General features: G+C 46.7%; 1 protein-coding gene across 3 annotated transcripts in view; it reads right to left on the bottom strand.

The window, feature by feature from the left end:
* SLC12A6 (solute carrier family 12 member 6) overlaps positions 1–13,933 on the bottom strand; it is a 56,119-nt gene that overhangs the window by 41,001 nt on the left and 1,185 nt on the right. The window lies entirely within an intron of this gene.

The raw sequence follows: 13,933 nt of genomic DNA, 5'->3' as shown, positions 1-13,933 counted from the left end.
GCAAAACATGTGGTCAAGATTTCTCTGAGAAAAGGACATCAACACAAACACTGAAGCGTCATGAGGCTCACCTTAAAGTGAACCTGTCATCAACTTAATGCTGACCTCACTGAGGGCAGCATAAAGTAGTGACAGAAATGCTGATCTCAGTGCTGTGTCAGTCAGGAGCTAAAAGTAAGTGGTTGCTGAGAACCAGCATCATAATCATTACAGCCCAGGCCTTGAAAAGAGTCAGATCTACCTGAGAAGGGTTATTCATAATCTCCTGCTCTCCCCGACCTATCTGCAGTTCTCTTCTAGACAGAAAACTTGGTAGAAGACTGTCGGATCAGCCGGTGGGCAGGGAGAGCAGGAATTCATGAATATCCAGGACTCTTCTCAGGTGGCCGGGACTTTTCCAGGCCCAGTCTGCAACGGTTATGATGTTGGCAACCACTTACTTTGAACTTTTAAATGACAGACCACTGAAATCAACTCACCTGTCTCTACTTACTTTCTGCCTTTAGTATGGACAACATAAAGTTGATGACAGGGTCCCTTTAAAGTGTAACTGCCGTTTAATTTTTTTTTTTCCTGGGACAGTGACCATTTTTGTAATATACGTTATAAACTAGGGCTAAAATGTCCCTTAGCAGCACTCTTTGAAATGAGCATTGCTAAGAGACATCAGCATAGTACTGTGCTGGGAGCTGCGGGCCTCTGCCTGCGTTTATAAAGTAAATATACATCCACCCTTTTTATAAAAGAAGGAACTTCTACACTATTGTATGTGCTCACTGACCAGCATGGCCGGCGCTGTCAGTGAGCTTTCCCCCTGCACTCCCTACACGCTGACTAAAGGTCCATTCAAACGTCCGTATGTGTTTTGCGGATCCGCAAAACACGGACACTGGCAATGTGCGTTTTGCGGACCGCACATCGCCAGCACTCTCATAGAAAATGCCTTTTCTTGTCCGCAATTGCGGACAAGAATAGGACATGTTCTATTTTTTTGCGGAACGGAACTGCGGTTGCGGACAGCACATTCCAGCGCCATTGAAAATGAATGGGTCCGCACCTGCGGACCCATTTTGCGGACGTGTGAATGGACCCTAATGAACCAGCTGCCGGAAGCGATGCCTGTGTGAGTGGTAAGCACTCGCTACTAGGGGAAAGCTCTTCTACTGTATATAGGGACATAATGGGGATTTTCCCACCGAACTGAATTACTGGGAGAAAAGCTGCTGCCAGACGTGTCTTTCTCCTCTCGCCTTACAGAAATACACACATTCAGTCAAACTGAATGTCTATGTGTATGGAGGCATCAGGAGAGACAACTGTCAGCCGGATTAGCTGACACCTTCTGAAGGTGTATAGGCACCTTCACATTACCAGGCCTATCTGCCTATAGTCTATCACCCCTGATTTCCCCACTGAGAAACACGTTTAGCTGCAGGGGCAAAGACTGTGATGCCACTTGTTCGGGGAGAATAAACAAAGGAATAACCCAAGAAAATCCATCCAAGTCATTACTCCAGGTGGCCAAGAATTCTGGGATCTGCCAGCATCAATCTGAAGCCTACAGATAACACCTACTTTAGAGAGGGTAAAGACTGAGTCCGCGTCACCTGAAACATCACAGGCAGAGGTCGTGCTACATTTTTTCTGGAAGAGTAAAAATACTCCTCTTACCATTTTTGAGGAGTATTTTTAGCCGATGAGGAGTACGAAAGTTACAGTAATTCAAATAGTTAATACGAAGGCCTACATAACATTAAGGTATTGCTATTTATGCAGGGAAACCATTACCAGTGCTCTAGAACTGTCTACCATGCATAAATAGCAAATGTAGACAATTTTAAATTTAGCTGGAGGTCACTGTTGCGCTGAGGGGGTCGGCACCGCTGAGGTCACTGTTGCGCTGAGGGGGTCGGCACCGCTGAGGTCACTGTTGCGCTGAGGGGGTCGGCACCGCTGAGGTCACTGTTGCGCTGAGGGGGTCGGCACCGCTGAGGTCACTGTTGCGCTGAGGGGGTCGGCACCGCTGAGGTCACTGTTGCGCTGAGGGGGTCGGCACCGCTGAGGTCACTGTTGCGCTGAGGGGGTCGGCACCGCTGAGGTCACTGTTGCGCTGAGGGGGTCGGCACCGCTGAGGTCACTGTTGCGCTGAGGGGGTCGGCACCGCTGAGGTCACTGTTGCGCTGAGGGGGTCGGCACCGCTGAGGTCACTGTTGCGCTGAGGGGGTCGGCACCGCTGAGGTCACTGTTGCGCTGAGGGGGTCGGCACCGCTGAGGTCACTGTTGCGCTGAGGGGGTCGGCACCGCTGAGGTCACTGTTGCGCTGAGGGGGTCGGCACCGCTGAGGTCACTGTTGCGCTGAGGGGGTCGGCACCGCTGAGGTCACTGTTGCGCTGAGGGGGTCGGCACCGCTGAGGTCACTGTTGCGCTGAGGGGGTCGGCACCGCTGAGGTCACTGTTGCGCTGAGGGGGTCGGCACCGCTGAGGTCACTGTTGCGCTGAGGGGGTCGGCACCGCTGAGGTCACTGTTGCGCTGAGGGAGTCGGCACCGCTGAGGTCACTGTTGCGCTGAGGGGGTAGGCACCGCTGAGGTCACTGTTGCTCTGAGGGGGTAGGCACCACTGAGGTCACTGTTGCTCTGAGGGGGTAGGCACCACTGAGGTCACTGTTGCTCTGAGGGGGTAGGCACCACTGAGGTCACTGTTGCTCTGAGGGGGTAGGCACCACTGAGGTCACTGTTGCTCTGAGGGGGTAGGCACCACTGAGGTCACTGTTGCTCTGAGGGGGTCGGCACCACTGAGGTCACTGTTGCTCTGAGGGGGTCGGCACCACTGAGGTCACTGTTGCTCTGAGGGGGTCGGCACCACTGAGGTCACTGTTGCTCTGAGGGGGTCGGCACCACTGAGGTCACTGTTGCTCTGAGGGGGTCGGCACCACTGAGGTCACTGTTGCTCTGAGGGGGTCGGCACCACTGAGGTCACTGTTGCTCTGAGGGGGTCGGCACCACTGAGGTCACTGTTGCGCTGAGGGGGTCGGCACCACTGAGGACACTGTTGCAGTGATTTTATGAGGTTTAAAGGGTTTGTCCTGTTCTGGGGGTAATGTGGCTGATGGGGTTATGACTTGTGAACAGACTGTGGCTACTTCCTCTAATAACAGAACAGGCTGTCTCCGGTTGCTATAGGTAACAGCTGTACTGTACTCCCGTCCTCATGACGCACGCTGCCTGCACATTAGGAGCTGTACACTACAGATAAGGGCGGGAAACTGAAACGTTGTCGGTGACAACACTCACCATGCTGCCGGCCGTCACTTATGGGTAACATGTGCGAACAGTTACAGGGCGCACACCGCGGACGAGCACCGCTATAGCTCACATATCCATATGTGTTCATAGCCGGATTAGGCTCATACAGCATGTGAGGCTGAACAAGTTAAAACAAGGCGCTGCAGCAAGGCCACTTACCCCGCCAGTGACAATCGCATGCACCTCCTTCCTTCCTTACTTCAGAGCGGTGTGCCAAAAGCTCCGGCAGCCCGCTCAAACTGACCAATCACTAAGCTCCTTACTGTAAGGAGCTTTGTCATTGGTTGTTTCAGGCAGCAGCACCGCTGCGCTCAGCTGCCCGTGCCGTTCACAGCGCTCACTGCACTGATGAATGGCAGGGAAAAGTCTAAGGCGTATTGGTATGCCTTACACTTTTTCCAGGGAGTAAAATGGCCTGAACAGGCGTCTATGACGCTTGTACAGGCGTTATTGCGACCTCTGATCACAGGGAACGTGCAGAAGAAAGCAGAGCGTAATTGGATTTTCTCGTCAGTCAACATAGTTCCTTACACATCAGCAGCACGGCTTCTCTGATAAGATCAGAACATTTTAAACCTCTATTCAGTAATTAGTATGTGGTTATGTGCAGCCCCCATGTGGGTGGCTTGCCGCACCTAAAAAAAAACTAAAAAAAACCTAAATATATGTTTTTCCCTTGGGAATAGCAGATACGCTACATGCAAGACCCACCTCTGATGCATGCCCTGTAAAGTGACAGAACAAAGCAGGTGGCAGCATATATCATATGCAGAGAAGAGGAGGCAGTAATAATACAGAGGAAACAATGATAAAGGGGGGCACCGAGCATCTTCAAGTGTGTAGCCGACATTTGCCAAAAACATAGTTTTCCATTGTTTTTTGCGTAACAAACTATAGTTTTTGTTGGCACCATGGTGGTATGTACTACTTTTTGATCAATTTTTGAGGGGAACAAGATGACAAAAAAAAATTGTGAATCGTGTTTTTCATTTTTTTGGGGTTACCGAGTTCACCGCACAGGATTTTTTTTATTTTTTATTTTTTATATATTTTAATAGTTCATAGATTTTCAGATAGGGCGATGCCTGATATGAGCATTTTTTTTTGTTTATATTTTTTTAATATGGAAAATTGGGAAAGGGGGGGCAATTTAAACTTTTTATGTTTTGGTGTTCTTTATTTATTTTTTACTTTTTATTTAGGTTAGCGGCTAGAACCTGGGTTCTTTTGATCCCTTATCCTATTCAGGCTAAATGAGATCTATTAGGGTGAATAGGATTCTTACTCTGTCCCTGCTGAGCTATGTCTTGTGCACAGTTTCTGAAGGGTTAAATGAAGGGGTTCAGGGGGGATTGCCATTCCCAGTAAGTTTGGCCAGGTGCTTGCTGTATCATACAACCAGCATCCACCATGTATGGCGCAAGCTCACCGCAGCAGGCCGCTCCATACAACTGTGGGGGCATAATGCTGTACATGTACAGTATTATGTGTTAAGGGGTTAATGGAGCAATCCAGGCAAAACTGTTACTGTCTTAGGGGACATTCATGCCAAAAGTCCGGCAATAGCCGTGTGGTGTCTGCCTCCCTTTGTTTTCAATATGAGGCAGCGCTGCAGTTCAGGTAGTTGGCAGTTTTATGCCGTGATTGCTCTAAGAAGGGACATGTCCCCTCAGGAGCGGATTGGCCATAGACCTTACAGGGAAATTACGCGGTGGGCAGATGCCCATAGGACCACCTAAGGCTTCCTTTCTACCACTGACTGGGCACATAATGAGCTTTCAGGGGTAAGGCCTCATGCACACGACTGGTGTGTTTTGCGGAACCACCTTCAATATAAACGCCTATTCATGTCCGCAAAGCGCGGACAAGAATAGGACATGTTATATTTTTTTAGCGGGGCCAAAACAGCGGCTCTGATGCGGACCAAAACAACAGCCGTGTGCATGAGGCCTAATGCTGTGAAATTCAGGTACTCATGTACCCGACCAGCAACAGCACATGCCCTCTTAAATTCAACTGCTGTAGCCACATCTCACCTCCTAAGCCCCCTGCTCCATATCTTAACCACTTCCAGACCGGGCCATTTATCCCCTTCCTGACCAGGCCTAATTTAGAAAATCTGATATGCGTCTTTTTTTGTGGTTATAACTCTAGTACGCTTTTACTTATCCAACTCATTCAGAAATAGTTTTCTCGTGACACATTGTACTTCATGTTAATGGTAAATTTGAATCAACATGTTTTACCTTTCATTATAATAGAAAATCCAAACGTTAACGAAAATGTGAAAAATTCACTGTTTTCTAAATTTGAATCTCTCTGCTTTGAACCCCTTCCCGACCAGCACCGTACTAGAGCACGGTGCAGCGGGACGTGACTTGCCGCCTAACGCCTTACTATTACAGCCCGCTGATCGGGCGGGTGCAGGAGCTGCACCCGCCCGCTCAGCTGCAGGGGACTAGCTGTTTCCGTTAGCCGGACCCCTGCTGTATGTGCCGGCATTGGTGAAAACACTGATGCAGGCGCATTAACCCCTTCTGTGCCGCGGTCAGTGACCTGTCGGATTTGCAAAAAATATCCTGGGCAGGAAGGTATAAACTGGCCTGGGGTTAAAAGTGGGGTTGTTTCGATACCAAAATTTAGATTCGGTATCGATACCATAAAAAAAGTACTGCGATACTCGATACCACACGTAAAAAAATAAAACACCAAAGAAAGCCGCGTGCATTCCGCATTTTATGGAACGTCCGGCTCATAATAGAACAGTCCGATTCTATTTTTTGGGGGGGACAAGGTGACTAAAAAATAAAAAGGAGAATCACACAGTTTTTAGTTTATATATAAAATTGGGAAAGGGGGTGATTTATACTATTTCCCCCTTAGTGGCTAGAATCAGGGTTCTTTTAATCCTTTGTCCTATTCACCCTGATAGAGCTCTATCAGGGTAAATAGGACATTACACACTCCCTGCTGCCCTGTGCATAGTACACACAACAGCAGGTGTGTTACCATGGCAGCCGGGGCTTCAGTAGGGTCCTGGCTGCCATGGTAACCGATCGGAGCCCCAGGATTACACTGCTGGGACTCCGATCAAAGGCTGCCACTGCCACCAATGAGGGGGAGGGGACCCTGTGGCCACTGCCACCAATGATTTTAATACTGGGGAGGGGGGTTGGGGGGAGAGGGCGCACTGCGCCACCAATGTTTTTAATACTGGGGAGGAGGGGCGCACTGCGCCGCCAATGATAATATAATTGACATTTAATACAGGAGGCGGGTGCAGCACCTGAGGGGATAACTGCCGCTAAACGCAGCTTCCCGCCAGCACCCGCCTCCGGGATTTGTATTAAAGAGGACCTTTCATCTGGCAAAAAATTCTGAAGTAAGTATCATAATACATACAGCGGCACCCAGGGATCTTACTGCACTTACTATTATCCCTGGGCGCTGCTCCGTTCTCCCGCTATGTCCTCCAGTATCTTCGGGAACTTTGTTATACTGGGTGGAGACTGCCCTTGTTCTCCTGGGAATTGGGAATCTCCTTCTCCCAGGCTGTGAGAATTGGCCAGCGCTACAGCCTGGGAGAAGAAGACGCCCAGGAGAACAAGGGAAGTCTCCGCCCAGTATAACCATGTCCCCGAGGTCTCCGCCCAGTATAACCAAGTCCCCGAAGTCTCCACCCAGCATAACCAAGTTACCGAAGAACGGAGCAGCACCCAGGGATAATAATAAGTGCAGTGAGATCACTGGGCGCCGCTGTACAGATCATGATACTTAGTTCAGATTTTTTTTGCCAGATGAAAGGTCCATTTACCTCCATTGGTGGCGCAGTGTGCCCGCCCCTCTCTCCTCACTGGTGGCAGCGGCACAGAGGGGAGGGAGAGACTGCTTCCTTCTCCCCTGTGCTGCTGAGGAGAACAATGAGCAAGCTGACAGCAGCCCGCTCATTGTTCTGATACTAGACTAGATACTAGGCTGACATAGTAGCCCCAGTTACAGGGGAAATACATCCCCAGAGAGGCTGTACAGCATAATACAGCGCTGTACAGCCTCACTGCAGGGCTGATCAAGGTCTGTAGAAGACCCGACAGCTCCTGCACTCTCCTGGCCCCGGTGGTCACATGACCACTGGGTCGGGACAGGAAGTGCACATTGTTTCCTGATCTATATACACAGCGCTCATTGGGTGCTGTGTATACAGTGATCTAGAAGGCAGGGACACCAAGGAACGGTACCTGCCTTCTCTCTAGGGTGTGTGCCCTGCTGTCAGTGACAGTGGGCCCCCCGCTCGGCAGCTGCACGATTAGCGTGCAGCTGCCATCTCTGAATGGATGTTCCAGAACATCCATTCAGAGATAAACCGACCGCCCAAGGATGTTTATAGTCAATGGGCGGTCGGGAAGTGGTTAATCAGAGACAACTGGAGGAGTCCAGAACATGGCATCTACTGATGGCCACAACAGTGGGGCAATATATCGTGCTGCACTGTGGTATGTGGTTCTGCTGGGACGGTATTTCGGGCCATGGTATTGCTGACCCTGCCCACTTGTGGTGCCCCACCTTCTGTCAATTTGCCCCCGCCCCCCCCCCCCCCAGAGCCACTAAGTTTCCAGTCCATCCCGATGTCCCTTTTTGGTGTAATATCCAAACAGATGCCATTTTAAGCTGGAGCGGGTGTCTTCTCACAGTTTAGCTCCATTCAGGGGAACTAAGCCACGAGTGGGTCCACGGGATTGAAAGTGAACAGAGAAACCACAGCAGTTTCTGCTGCGGAGTACGTACTGGATTGTGACGCTGTTTGATGTCCCCTTAGGCCTCTTTCACAGGGCTGGATAGGATGCGTTGTGGGAAAATCATGCGATTTTTGCCTGCGAGTGGGGTACATAGAAACATAGAATGTGCCGGCAGATAAGAACCATTTGGCCCATCTAGTCTGCCCAATATATCTGAATCCTATGAATAGTCCCTGGCCCTATCTTATATGAAGGATGGCCTTATGCCTATCCCATGCATGCTTAAACTCCTTCACTGTATTTGCAGCTACCACTTCTGCAGGAAGGCTATTCCATGCATCCACTACTCTCTCAGTAAAATAATACTTCCTGATATTACTTTTAAACCTTTGCCCCTCTAATTTAAAACTGTGTCCTCTTGTGGTAGTTTTTCTTCTTTTAAATATGCTCTCCTCCTTTACCGAGTTGATTCCCTTTATGTATTTAAAAGTTTCTATCATATCCCCTCTGTCTCGTCTTTCTTCCAAGCTATACATATTAAGGTCCTTTAACCTTTCCTGGTAAGTTTTATCCTGCAATCCATGGACCAGTTTAGTAGCTCTTCTCTGAACTCTCTCTAGAGTATCTATATCCTTCTGGAGATATGGCCTCCAGTACTGCGCACAATACTCCAAGTGAGGTCTCACCAGTGTTCTGTACAGCGGCATAAGCACTTCACTCTTTCTACTGCTTATACCTCTCCCTATACACCCAAGCATTCTGCTGGCATTTCGTGCTGCTCTATTACATTGTCTTCCCACCTTTAAGTCTTCTGAAATAATTACTCCTAAATCCCTTTCCTCAGATACTGAGGTCAGGACTGTGTCAAATATTCTATATTCTGCCCTTGAGTTTTTACGCCCCAGGTGCATTATCTTGCACTTATCCACATTAAATCTCAGTTGCCAGAGTTCTGACCATTCTTCTAGTTTTCCTAAATCCTTTTCCATTTGGCGTTTCCCTCCAGGAACATCAACCCTGTTACATATCTTTGTGTCATCAGCAAAAAGACAAACCTTACCATCGAGGCCTTTTGCAATATCACTTATGAAGATATTAAACAAAATTGGTCCCAGTACAGATCCCTGTGGAACCCCACTGGTAACATGACCTTGTTTTGAATGTTCTCCATTGACTACAACCCTCTGTTGTCTGTCACTCAGCCACTGCCTAATCCACTCAACAATATGGGAGTCCATGCTCAATGACTGCAGTTTATTGATAAGTCTTCTATGTGGGACAGTGTCAAAAGCCTTACTAAAATCTAGATATGCGATGTCTACTGCACCTCCACCGTCTATTATTTTAGTCACCCAGTCAAAAAAATCTATAAGATTTGTTTGACATGATCTCCCTGAAGTAAACCCATGTTGTTTTTCATCTTGCAATCCATGGGATTTTAGATGTTCCACAATCCTATCCTTTAATAGGGTTTCCATTAATTTGCCTACTATTGATGTCAGACTCACTGGTCTATAGTTGCTCGATTCCTCCCTACTACCTTTCTTGTGAATGGGCACGACATTTGCCAATTTCCAATCTTCCGGGACGACTCCTGTTACTAATGATTGGTTAAATAAATCTGTTAACGGTTTTGCCAGCTCACCACTAAGCTCTTTTAATAATTTTGGGTGTATCTCATCAGGCCCCTGTGACTTATTTGTCTTCACTTTAGACAGCAAACTTAGAACATCTTCCTCTGTAAAGACACATGCATCAAACGATTTATTAGTCATCCTTTCTAGTGGAGGTCCTTCTTTTTCTTTTGTAAAAACTGAACTGAAGTATTCATTAAGGCAGTCCGCTAGCCCTTTATTCTCTTCTACATACCTTCCGTCCTTTGTTTTTAATTTAGTTATTCCTTGTTTTAATTTCCTTTTTTCATTTATATATCTGAAGAATGTCTTATCCCCTTTTTTCATAGACTGAGCTAGTTTTTCTTCTGCCTGAGCTTTAGAAGTTCTTATAACTTGCTTGGCCTCTTTCTGCCTAATCTTGTAGATTTCCTTATCTTCATTGCTCTGGTTTTTTTTATAATTACAAAATGCTAGCTTTTTATTTTTAATGATTTGGGCCACTTCTGCTGAGTACCACAGTGGTCTCTTCCTTTTTTTGCTTTTACTGACAAGTCTAATGCAATTTTCTGTTGCCTTCAATAATGCACCTTTTAAGTAGTCCCATTTCTCCTGGACTCCATGTAATCCGTTCCAGTCTGATAAGGACTCATTTATGACTAATTTCATTTTTGAAAAGTCTGTTTTTCTAAAATCTAAAACTTTTGTTTTTGTGTGGTGGGACTCTTTGTATGAGATTGTGGTGGGTACGTTTTGTATGCGATTGCATTGCGTTCTTCAGTTTTTTCCGCACGAGTGCAATGCATTTTGCACGTGCGTGAGAAAAAACTGAATGTGGTACCCAGACCCAACCCTGGACTTCTTCACCGAAGTTCGGGTTTGGGTTAGGTATTCTATAAATTTTTATATTTTCCCTTATAACATGGTTATAAGGGAAAATAATAGCATTCTTAATACAGAATTAGGGATGGAGGGGTAAAAAAATAATAATTGAACTCACCTCATCCACTTGTTCGCGCAGCTCGGCTTGTCTGCTTTCTTCTTCTTTGAGGACCTGGGAGAAAAGGACCTTTGGTGACGTCACTGCACTCATCACATGGTCCATCACCATGATGGACCATGTGATGAGTGCAGTGACGTCACCAAAGGTCCTTTTGTCCCAGGTCCTCAAAGAAGAAGAAAGCAGACAAGCCGGGCTGCGCAAACAAGTGGATGAGGGGCGTTAAATTTATTTTTTTAACCCCTCCAGCCCTAATTTACTGTATTAAGAATGCTATTATTTCCCCTACAACCATGTTATAAGGGAAAATAATAAAGATTGGGTCCCTATCCCGATCGTCACCTAGCAACCATGCGTGAAAAATCGCACTGCATCCGCACTTCACCTTACGCATTGCACCCACGAAGAATTCTCGCCCGTGTGAAAGGGGCCTTATGCCTAGTGCAGGACTGACTGGGATGCTCTCTTTGGTGTTCTTATAAACTGTCTTATATACTGTATCCTCAACCTCTGCATCGGACGTTACACTGTGCATTCATTTTACCCACTGGGTTTCCATAAACTTCTGATAGGCGGGGGCTTCACAAAATGCATATGCAGACACCTATCTCCCCTCTGGGGGAGGGGGAACATGGGGTCTCCAAACTCCCAATAGGCGGAAGTGACTGTAGATTTGAGGCCAGTTAAACCCTTCCAGGTACTACAGTGCAAGACAATAATAGATGGATGATGTAACAACGGATGATTTTAACAAAGGCTCTGGATTTGCCTTCCAGGTACTACTCAGAATTGTGTAATAGCCTGGTAATAAGAACATGTTAGTTATTAGTATAGAAACAACTCACAGGCACCACTATCTATATACTGGGCCAGCCCTGTACCAACATGACACTTGGAGGTCACTTTAAGATGTCTCAACATAAAAAGACCTGTCCTGGTGATAGGTGTCCTTCAAAATAGCTCTGACGTCAAGATCAAATCTTCACTGTAAAACCAGGGGTGGACTGGCAACATAAAGTGCCCCTGGAAAAAACTAAAAGTGGCCCATCCAAAATGACAGAAGGTGGGGCCAACACAAGTAGGTTGGGTCAGCCTTACCGTCTATAGTACCTGAGATGACTACTTCGCTGTGCTGTTTGTACAATGCCTCATAGGCTTCGAGGCGAGTGGCCTATTTCTATGAGGGTGGACAATGGGGCAGGAAGCCATGGGTGCCTGTGCCTGCCGCAGTATCAAACTGTATCACAGTCCTGGTAATGGCGATACAGTTGGTATCCGACCAGGTAAATAGGTACCTGATGCTCCAATAGTTAATTAAAACTGAGGGTGTCAGATCGTTATGTACCGGGCAGCTTGAGGAGGGCCCACCAGGAAATTCCCCTCCAAGGTCTATGAGCAGTCCACCCCTGTGTAAAACAATGTTATTAAGTGTTCTTGCATGGCAAGACCGCTTACTGTTATCTCACATATATATTCTTATTATAATAGCCAAATTTACCACCCTAACTCCTCCCATAGTTTTTACACTACATAGACAGTAATATACCGAAACGTGCGGATTGTTCCCGATTGGTGTGCTATTACCTTCTGGAACGTTTCGCCAAATGGTTCACAAAATATCAGCGTTTTTGTGGCGAAATTTGTCCCATAGGAATGAATGGCAGACTGTTCAAAATTAGAGTGGAAGTTGACAAAAGCTAGAGTGTGAGCTGAGAAATCAGGACATTCCCCCACTGCCACCTCATTTTCAAGCCCACCTACACAAATCAAAACATTCAACTATCCCTGCTGCCACTAAAAATGTACAAGGCTAAGCCATAGTCCTGATAGTTTTCACAATATGACCATTTGATTGCAACTCACGCCGCCCATTGACACTCATTGAAACTTCACTCTAGCCACCTCAAATTTGAAGGGCAATTTCTAAACTGCGACTGTGCCTTCATTTTTAATATTTAAGAGACATACTATGCAGCGAATGTAGGTCTGGGTCTTGTGATTCTCACAACATAAAGCTCTTCACTGTAGGATTTTTAAACTACAACCGTTTGAAGATGGCAACCGCCATTCAAGTGAGCAAGTTGGAGCAGTTTGTTTTTACCCGCTCTTCGCTGCCCTTGCTGTAGAGTGAGTTGCCATAGGAACCCAGGTGTGTGAGCAGCCAGCAGAGTGACAAAAGCTAGAGTGTGAGCTGAAAAATCAGGACATGATTTCTAAACTGCCACCACTCCCTTATTTTCAAGCCCACCTACACAAATCGGCTGCTAATGTTTCTATAAATGTATGTTTTAATGTAACTGTGAAGCACTTTGGGCAACAACATTGCAAATAAATGTGCTATATAAATAAATAAAAGTTGAAATGCATTTCTCACTCTATTAAGCTTGCCATGTGCACTTTTTAAATTTGATCAACCAATTGGTTAGTGTAATGTTTACTATCTTTACTCACTCCAAACACTCCACACAGTTACTCTGCCCACTCCATAAAGTTACTCTGCCCACTCCATAAAGTTACTCTGCCCAGTGCAACCACACAACAGTTACTCTGCCCAGTGCAACCACACAACAGTTACTCTGCCCAGTGCAACCACACAACAGTTACTCTGCCCAGTGCAACCACACAACAGTTACTCTGCCCAGTCCAACCACACAACAGTTACTCTGCCCAGTCCAACCACACAACAGTTACTCTGCCCAGTCCAACCACACAACAGTTACTCTGCCCAGTCCAACCACACAACAGTTACTCTGCCCAGTCCAACCACACAACAGTTACTCTGCCCGCTCCAGTTGCAGACTACTGATGGAGGCAAGAACACTTCACACAATTTCCCCGGAATTTGTAGCTTTTCTAGTTTAGCTAAAGAATGTACTTGTTAAACAGACCTTGAATAACTGGGCAAATTTCAAAAATCTTACAATATTGTATGCAGCCTCTTGATAGATAGGTTTCATATTTATTGGCCAAACACCATGACATTTCTTTGCTTTGCTAATGAAATAGAACAAATATCCCCAGGATTTCTAGCCATCCACATGTGTAGGCCCTATTCACACCACTGTATTTTTGCTCTGCATCCGATCCGCATCTTTTGCTGAACGGATGTGCACCTATTAATTTCAATGGGTCTGCAAAAAATGCGGACCTCACACAGTGTGCTGTCCGCACCTGTATGTCCGTCCCGCATATGTCCTATATCCGTTTCGCAGAAAAGAATAGTCATAATGGATCCGCACAAAAAACTGATGCAACACAGACGTCACACGGCCGCCATCTGTAT

This window comes from Bufo gargarizans, chromosome 1, assembly GCF_014858855.1.
Source record: "Bufo gargarizans isolate SCDJY-AF-19 chromosome 1, ASM1485885v1, whole genome shotgun sequence".
Classification (NCBI taxonomy): Eukaryota; Metazoa; Chordata; class Amphibia; order Anura; family Bufonidae; genus Bufo; species Bufo gargarizans.
Note: the sequence above shows the minus strand (reverse complement) of the source record. Positions and strands in the feature narration are given on the sequence as shown.